The 8,652-nt window shown below is 46.9% G+C and overlaps 1 long non-coding RNA gene across 1 annotated transcript; it reads left to right on the plus strand.

The window, feature by feature from the left end:
- The first annotated feature begins 2,467 nt into the window (after window positions 1-2,467).
- LOC130682730 (uncharacterized) lies at window positions 2,468-4,338 on the plus strand. Its single transcript, XR_008996025.1, has 3 exons — window positions 2,468-2,625; window positions 3,264-3,472; window positions 4,062-4,338. It is a non-coding gene; the product is annotated as an uncharacterized LOC130682730 (long non-coding RNA).
- Window positions 4,339-8,652: the final 4,314 nt, after the last annotated feature.

Genomic DNA, 8,652 nt, shown 5'->3' on the forward strand with positions numbered 1-8,652 from the left:
CACATCATTTTCACAACAATCCTGTAAGTTAGGAGTCATCATCTTCATTTTACAGTTTATAAGAGGTTCAAGCAAGTTAATGGCCCAAACCACCCAGTAAGTGGAGTCTAGAAATCAAGAAAAGAGGGCTTTTTGATTTGGAAACTCACCAAAAATATTTTATAGGGTTGTCCCACTGGTAGGATGGAAAATTTGAATTTGAGAAAAATCAGGAACAATACAGTATGTTCAGCAGCCAGTTATTGCCAAGGGGCTTAGTCAAGTCTTTGGAGTGAGTTACTTCCATGAAGCAAAGAGCTTTGTGCTCTACAGTCGATTTTGTATTAACCCTCCTTTTCCTCTATCTTCCCACTTACTTTCCTTATTACCCCAAGCTGCGTAGGTGTCAGTACCCCAGACCCGGGCGATGGGTCCCACAACACCTCCCCGTCTCAAGGTTCTCTCATTATATTTCATGTTGTCATTGGCTTAATGTTATAACACCTGTGTGCTAATGGCATTCCCTTGGTCAACATCTTTTAGTGACTCCTTATTATATTGCCTTCATAATCTACCACAATCCATATTTCCAGTTTTAAAGCCTACAACACTCAGTCTATTAGTTAATCTATTAATGCATGTCAAACTCTTTGTAAGTGATTTATAAATTAACCTTAATCATCATAATAGCCCTACACTATAAAGACTTCCTATCTCCATTTGACAGATGAGGAAACTGAGACCAGGAATGATCATTTGCCCAAGGTCACACAGCAAGTATGTGTCAAAGCCAGACAAGGGCCATGGAAGTATTATACAGTCAAACCCTTATTCTTCCTAAGCATTATTTATCCCGCCTCCATGTGTATAGACTTAAAGCCCTCAAGAAGAGTCTAAGTAACAGTGATTCTTGGCATATTTACATCATTTTGCTATTCACAAAGCTGTTCACAACAAAATTGAGAGGAACATGCAGTGATTTCCCATATACTCCCTGTCCCCACACATGCACAGTGTCGCCCATTAGCAACAACATCTACCAACTGGTACATTTTTTCCAAGGATGAACCTGCACTGAGGCATCATAATCCCCCAAAGTCCATAGTTTATCTTAGTGTTTATTCTCAGTGTTGTTCATCCTATGGATATCTATACATCATTTTAATATAACACTGCCCTAAAAATCCTCTGGTCTCTGCCTCTTCATTCCTTCCACCTTTCACTGACTCATAGTTTTACCTTTTCTAGAAAGTCATGTAGTTGGAGTCATATAGTATTAGCCTCTTCAGATCGGCTTTGTTCACTTAGTAATATTCATTTAAGGTTCCTCAATGTCTTTTCATGGCTTGATAGCTCAGTTTTTTAAGTGCGGAATGATATTCCATTGCCTGCATGTACCACAGTTAGTTTATTTACCTAGTGAAGGATATTTTGGTTGCTTCCAGGTGTTGGCAGTTATGAATAAGGTGCTATACACATCAGTGGGCAGGTTTTCAGCTCCTTTTGTTAAATATCAAGGAGCATGGTCGCTGGATCAAATGGTAAGAGTATATTTAGTTTCATGAGAGACCACCAAACTGTCTTGCACGGTAGCTTCACCATTTTGCACTTCCACCAGCAGTGACTGAGAGTTCTTGTTGCTCTGCATCCTAACCTGATTGGAAGTTGTCAGTGTTCATGATTTGGGACATTCTAATTAGTGTGTGCTGCTATCTTGTTGTTTTATAATTTGCATTTCCTTGATGATATATGATATGGGACATCATTTCATATGCCTATGTACCATCTATATATATTCTTTGGTGAATTGTTTGTTAAGGTTTTTGGCCCATTTTTCAATGATGATATGGGTATTACATGTTATGTTATAGGCCCTTACGGACCTGTAGCTCTGTTCACCTTTCCCCCCCTTTTTTTTTTCAGTCTATTGTTTCCTGTTCACATTGAGAAGTTTCTATTGTTTTAGGTTCAAATTCACTGATTTTTCTCTTTCCCCTTCATTCTGTGGTTGAGCTCATCCACTGAATTTTTTTATTTTGGTTATTGTATTTTTTAGTTAGAATATTTCCACTTGGTTCCTTTTTATGTCTTCTATTTCTTTGCGGAGGCTGTTTTTAATTCATTTCAAGCATGTTCATAACTGCCTTTTAAAGCATTTCCATGATGGTTGATTTAAAATCTTTGTCAGATAATTCTAGTTTTGCTGTCATCTTGGTATTTGAGTCTGTTGACTTTTTTCCCTCACTCAGAGATCTTCCTGTTTCTTAGTGTGATGAATCATTTTTTGATAAAAACCTGGACATTTTAAATATTATGTTTTGAGATCCTGGATCTTTTCAGGCCTTCTGCTTTATCTGGCTTCCTCTAGTGCTGCTTCTGTCGGGTGGGGCTGGGAGCCCGGGGTCTCTGTCGAACCTCTCATCACACTCTGGTTTTGGGAGGACCTTCTCATTCCTGCTGAGGGAGGGTGGGGTTTCCAGGGCTCCACTGGGCTTCGCTTGCAGCGTCCCGGGAGGGAGGGCCAGGAATGCGTCATTGCTGCTCCTCCGTGGCCTCATCCGACACCATGAGCGGCGGCTTCTTCACCACCAAGCGTTGATGGCATTGCTGACTCTATTCTAGGCCTTCGTTGATGCCTCCCATGTGGTGAGGGGGAGGTGTGCCTAGTTACAGCTGGGTCAGTCGGAATGGAGCCTCGTCTCCCCCCGTGACCCCCACTGAGTGACAGAGGGGGCTGGGAGCCACGGGAGGGTGTGGGAGGCGAGTCCTGGCTTCCTGGTCTCCTGCTGGCACTATCCCAAGGAGGGTCTGTGGGCGCCTGCTCACGGCCTACAGGAGGGGGGTCTAGCCACCACACTTGGCCCTTGCTGGCATGGGTCGGCGTGGGACCACAGTTTTTCTGTGGTGCTTGGCTGGAATAGAGCATCTGGGGTCTAAAAGTTTTCCAACTTTCTAGGTTGCCTCTTTCCTGGACTCCTGGCTTAGGGAGAACAGACTTTTGGGGGCCTCTTTTTGTCTGCATCTGTTAGTGTTCCTGTTTTGCTGACTTCTTCAGCCCTGAGTCTGGGATACATGAGACAACATGAAAACTTCAGGGCTCCCTGGGTGTTGGCCAGGGGGTCCCATAGATCCTAGCTGGTCTGACTTCTCTCCACTTCTCAGTGTCCTCGTCTGCTTGTCTAATTATAATGTTCAGGGTCTTAGTTGTACTTAGTGGGAGAACAGGGAAAAGTGTATCTGATCCATCTTTCTGAAAGCAAATTCCCACGTGGCTTGTGTTTTAGTTTTTTGAAGGTGGACATAAGCCGACCTCAGTCTGGGGCTCAGTCAGGCCCACTGCCATGTCTTGTCCTCCTGAAGCCTCCACCTGCCACCCCAGGTGTGACAAGGCCGTCCCACTTTGGCTGGTGGGGATGTGAGCTCTTCCCAGACACACCCGGATTGGACAGTGATGTTGGCTTGGGACCCCTTCGCTCCAGCTCCATTTGTGGAGGTTAGTGTGGTCAGTGATTTCCTTTTACGTGCCCCGCAATGTCTGTGACTTCTCTCATGTGCTGAGAGAGACCTTGTCCTTCAAGGTTTACATAAGGCTTGGCTCTTCCATCCCTTTTCCTGACTCCTCACAATATCTGTGGGGTCTCGAGGTGGGTCGGGGGGTGTGTTCTTGGATCCTTTCTTGCTCGTGTTCCCGCTGCCCTGGGCCCTCACTGCCTCCGCCCTCCTCAGCCTCCTGAGAGCTCTGGGTCCGTCTGCACCTCCCGTGTGGGGAGAGACCACATCAGCACTGGGGCTCTCAGAGGCTCGCTGACCCAATGGCGGGGTGCAGCCACGCCACCGGCAGCTGGGAGGAGCGATGGCCTTTTGCATCAGAGCACAGCACCTCGCCCGGGACCCCGCAAGTAATCTAACATCCCCTCTTGGTTCCCCTCTTCTCAACAGTCTGGGCTCATTCCAACTTTAGGGGTTTTCCCTGCTCGGCTCCTCTGCTTGGGCTCACGCCTTCTGCCACGTGCAGCCCTCTCCTCTTTCTCCCCCTTTTCTTCAGTTCCTTCCCCCAGCTCCTCTCCATTTCTCACCTACAGCTCCTGGGCCCCATCACTGTGCTTGCCCAGAAAGCAGCCTCGTCTTGCTCACCACACATGTTCTGAAGATGTTGTCTCCTGGAAGAAACGTGTTTTTCAGTCTTCAGGCTTATCCATTGCAGAGCTCCAGGGAACACCTTCACACCTCCTCCCAGAAAACACACTGTGAGCAAACCCTGGTGTTGTCTGCAGTGGGTCTTCCTGTAGGGCAGAGGTGGGCTCTTTGACACATGCCTTGAAAATGCTTTTTCTAGTTTTCCATTTGCCTTAAAGTGTTTGTTTTATCCTGCTGCACAAAAATATTTATATATATAAAACTTGCATTTGTAAGTTGAGTACATAATTTTTCCTTTGTGTATTTATTATTCAGACTTATTTAGAAAAGCTTTCTTTGCCTAAAGGTTATAAAATACCACATTTTCTTCTAGTGCATTTCTTTTGTTGTCTTACTTCTATTTTTTTAAATGTGTGATCCTGTTGGAAAGATTTTGAAGCAAGAAGGTAGTTAAAAGCCCTGGTTTCCTCTTCCACTTTCCAAATAACTTGTCTGACATCAATTCTGATTAAATAACTATTCTCTATTGATTTGCAATACCCCTTTCTTTCATACCCTTTTTCACATAAATGGGAATTCACATGAATTCTTTTTGATATTTGAGTCTTTATCTGGATTCAAGTTTACCATTCAGTTCTTACTTGAGCACCACCTCTCCCTAGTCCTGTGTCTTCACATGGGGCCAGTTGCATCCTTCTTTGATGCCTGAATATTAACATATTTCATAACAATCAACCATTGAAAAATGAAATTATCAGCACACCAACCCATGCCCATCATGACTTCATTTTGTCTCTGTCATTCTAAAGTCACTATCTTGGGGTTCAAGGCCCAAGACTGCCAGGGCTATACTGGGGTGTGAGAGTCATCTGGGTCCAGCTCCATCATTCCACAGGTGGGGAAACTGAGGGCGCAAATTGAGCAACTTGGCTGTTGGCACACGAAAGTCAGTGGCAGGGCCAAGACTTAAATCAAAGTTATCTTCCTTAAATGCATCTTGCCTGTACTCTTCAGCTTCATTTCTGCAGCATCACATGCATCTGTCTTTGAAATTTCCCTTTTCTAGTTGTGCTGGTGCTCTTTTCTCACACTCAGGGCATGCTGCACAGAGCCATCTTGCTAAAGCAGAAAGTGTGCCAGAGAGAAGAGATGACAGCACATTGCCTGTGGAGAATTCTGTGGTGCCATGGCCCCACAGACCTTTCCAGAGCTAGTGGGAATAAGAAGGCTATATGGTCAGGGTCACCTGGGCCCAGGCAGTTGGGGTGGGGAGCACATCCTCCCATTCCTGTGCAACAGCCCAGGGATGCCAGTTGGCTTGGAACCTGTTGGCAGAGTCAATGGGGCAGGACTGGGCCAACGCCGACGAAACAGGGATAGTAGACCCACAGAGATGGGTGCTGGAAGACACTCCCTGCTGCTCTGGGAGTAGTGGGGCAAGAGGACAAGGCGTGAGGGCAGGGTGAGTCAGGATGCATGGGCCTGTTTTATGACAGGCTGCGAGGACCAGAGACGTGAGCAGTGTGGCAAGAAGGGGCTGTCTGAGAAGGCTGGGGAGCTCAGAGGATGGCATGTGGAGTGGAAAACACCCTCTGGGAAATGTGGGCCCTGTCCTGGCCATTAACAGACCCGTGCCTATCCTTCACTGGGGGAAATGCTGGCTCCCGATGCTCTAGGTCATGGGCTCCTGCAGCCTAGTCCTTGTGCATATTGCCCGTGGTACCTGACACCTGGGCTTCCGGGATGGCCTAGGGGACGGGCTGACCCTGATTTGGGCAGACCTCCTCAGCCTTGTCGTAGAGGCTGCTCGGTGCTGGAAAGGAAGACCATGGTGGCCAACACATGCGGTGGCAGGACTTGCTTAAAAGTTTGTGTGGAGTCCTTGAGGTCTTCCAGAAACAATGGAGAGAATTTTTCAGGGCAATATAATTGCTGCTTTGTGGAGTAGGGGCAATAGACAAACAAAGTAAATTTTACTGATACCGTCACCCATTTTTATTCAACACCAAGTTGAGGTGGCCCAGAACTGTATTTCCCGTGTTGCCTGGGGGCTGCGGGCATGTGGTGGGCATCACTCAGGCTGCCAACTCTGTGCCCCTGAGTATGTGGCCTGCACCTCCTCAAGGCTGAGGTCTGTCGGGAGAGGAAGTGAGAGAAAGGTGTGGGAAAGCTCAGCAGTCGTTGGGAAAGAAGGGTACATCCCTCTAAACATGCCTTTGGAGCAGATTCCCATGGAAATCATGCTAAGTTTGAAATAAAAACAAGGAGAAGGTATTTAGAATGCTCAAAATTCTGAAATGAATTATAGAATACAGAATCTCAGTAGTTCTGTTTTACGAAGATATTGCTATGTAAATATTAACAGATGGGGTATTGAATAAAAGTACTTACTTCTCATGGTGAGTGGCTCTCCTATGGAAACCTTAGACCTCTTCCCGTGGCGTGGAGGGAGCAGGTATTCAGCCCTCTTCAGGTATTCAGAGGGGCAGGAGGCCCAGCGGCCTTGGTTTGCTTACCATTTGTATTGTGGACCTTCGCTGTTTTGATTAATGAGCGATGTCGGTAGGAAGTCACCCGTTGGCGTGGGTTCATGCAGCATTTTGAGAAATACTACCTGTTTTCTCTACATTAGGGTCGGAAAAACCACACAGAAGCAGGTTGTCATGGATCAAATGTTTGTGTCTCCCCAGGTGTTGAAACCCTAGCCCCCCAGTGTGATGGTATTGGAAGGTGGGAGTTAATTAGGGCTAGAGGAGGTCATCGGGGTGGGGTCCGTGATGGGATCGGCACCCTGATAGCAGGAGGGCTGTCTTTCTCCCCCACATGGGGACACAGCAAGGTGGCAGCATCTCCGTGCCAGGAAGTGGGCTCTCCCCACATATGAATCTGAGCACCTTGATCTTGGACGTCCCAGCTTCCAGAACTCTGAGAAGCAGTGCCGTGTAAGTCTCCCGGTTTGTACTAGTTTGTTACGATAGCCTGAGTAGACCAAGACAGTGTCAGAGGGACCTGGGTCTCCCCACCTCGGTAGCGGAATGGCCGTGGGTGGTTCTGAACCCCAGCTTCCTCCTCTGTAAGAACAGAGATAGTAACGCCTTCACTGCGGGACCAGGGCTCCGTTTAGAACCCGTGCTCCCACCTGCTTGCTCCCACCAGCCCCCCACGTGGATGTTAGTACCCACCTGAACTGTCGGTACATAGTTGGACCTGAATACGTAATTCTTGCTATGTACTGGTTTAAAAAAACAGAAGCTCTTTTGGGGGCTGCCATCTATGTGGTGAATGGAATGTTTTAAAGGACACATTTTGAAACAGGGCTTCAGTTTGGAGGTACTAGACTTTAGAGGTATTAAATTTGGAGGTACTCAAATATGACTTATTTTTAGGATATTTGAGTATGGCAAAAAGGTAACATCCATCTACTTTAGACTTAGGCACCCAATGATAAACTACTATGAATAGTAAAGAAAAATTGTTACATACAGCTTTTCTATTTTTTTGATTAATAGGCTCTGATGCCACTGTAATGGTATTTAGCAAATTATAATGCTCCCATTAAATTATAGTCCTGTAGCAAATGGTTGTGAATTCAATTAGGCTGCTTAGCTTCTAGCTATCCTGCGCATTTCATCCAAAGCTGATTTGCAAAATGATGGCAATAGCTTCACATTTCTATATGGAAAAGCACATCTTAGGTAAAACTTGGGTTGAAAGTCAACCAGTTGATGAGAGGCTGCTCACAGGCCTGTGTTCACCCAGCCATGCAGTCGTTTTCCACAGACACGGGGCTGCCCTGAGACGTCTGTCCTGTGGAGTTTGGCTTTGTACTGGTCCTTCTGTCTGGGCCCAGTAACCAGTTGTCCACACAGGACAGGAACAGGCGATTCTCTTTCACAGAATGTGAGACTCCGCCAAAGGTAGATCACACCTGGGCAAAGAGAGGCCTCAGTCCCCCGAGGTCAGTGAGAGCCTGCTAGGAGATCTCAGTCAGCACCCAGAGAACATGGAATCCAGTTAGTGACAGGGAAGCTGAGTGTCAGCTTTCACGCATCCACGTTTCTGTGGGGGAGATGGTCTGAATCAAGTAGCTTCCCTGAGGAGGGCTAAACATCCACAGTAGACAAAGAGGTCTTCAAAGCAAGGTCAGAGGCAGTAGGCAGCATTTGCACGATGCAAGGAAGCAATTGTCTGGGGATTGCAAGCTTTGTTGAAGAGGGCTGGAGAGTGAAATGCAATGAAAAGAGAAGCTGTGTGAGAAGAAATGAATTGTTCCCACTGGCACAAAAGAACGTGGTCCATAGGTCTTAGGTCAGTAAAGCAGCAGCTTGCGGGGTGGAAACATCCTTGGTTGTGGATTGTGTTGAATGCTGGGCTCAAATCCCTTTGGTGCCCACAAGTGGTGACCTTGGGCGGGTTTTGCACCTGTAAATGGCAGTAGTGACCCTTTTGTGCTTCGCTGGTCGGTTATCAAAAGCAGACCGAAAGCATCTTGACACAGAGCAAGCGTGCAGCCGAAGGCCCTGGGGCCCCTGGTGC

Source organism: Manis pentadactyla, chromosome 2, assembly GCF_030020395.1.
Source record: "Manis pentadactyla isolate mManPen7 chromosome 2, mManPen7.hap1, whole genome shotgun sequence".
NCBI lineage: Eukaryota > Metazoa > Chordata > Mammalia > Pholidota > Manidae > Manis > Manis pentadactyla.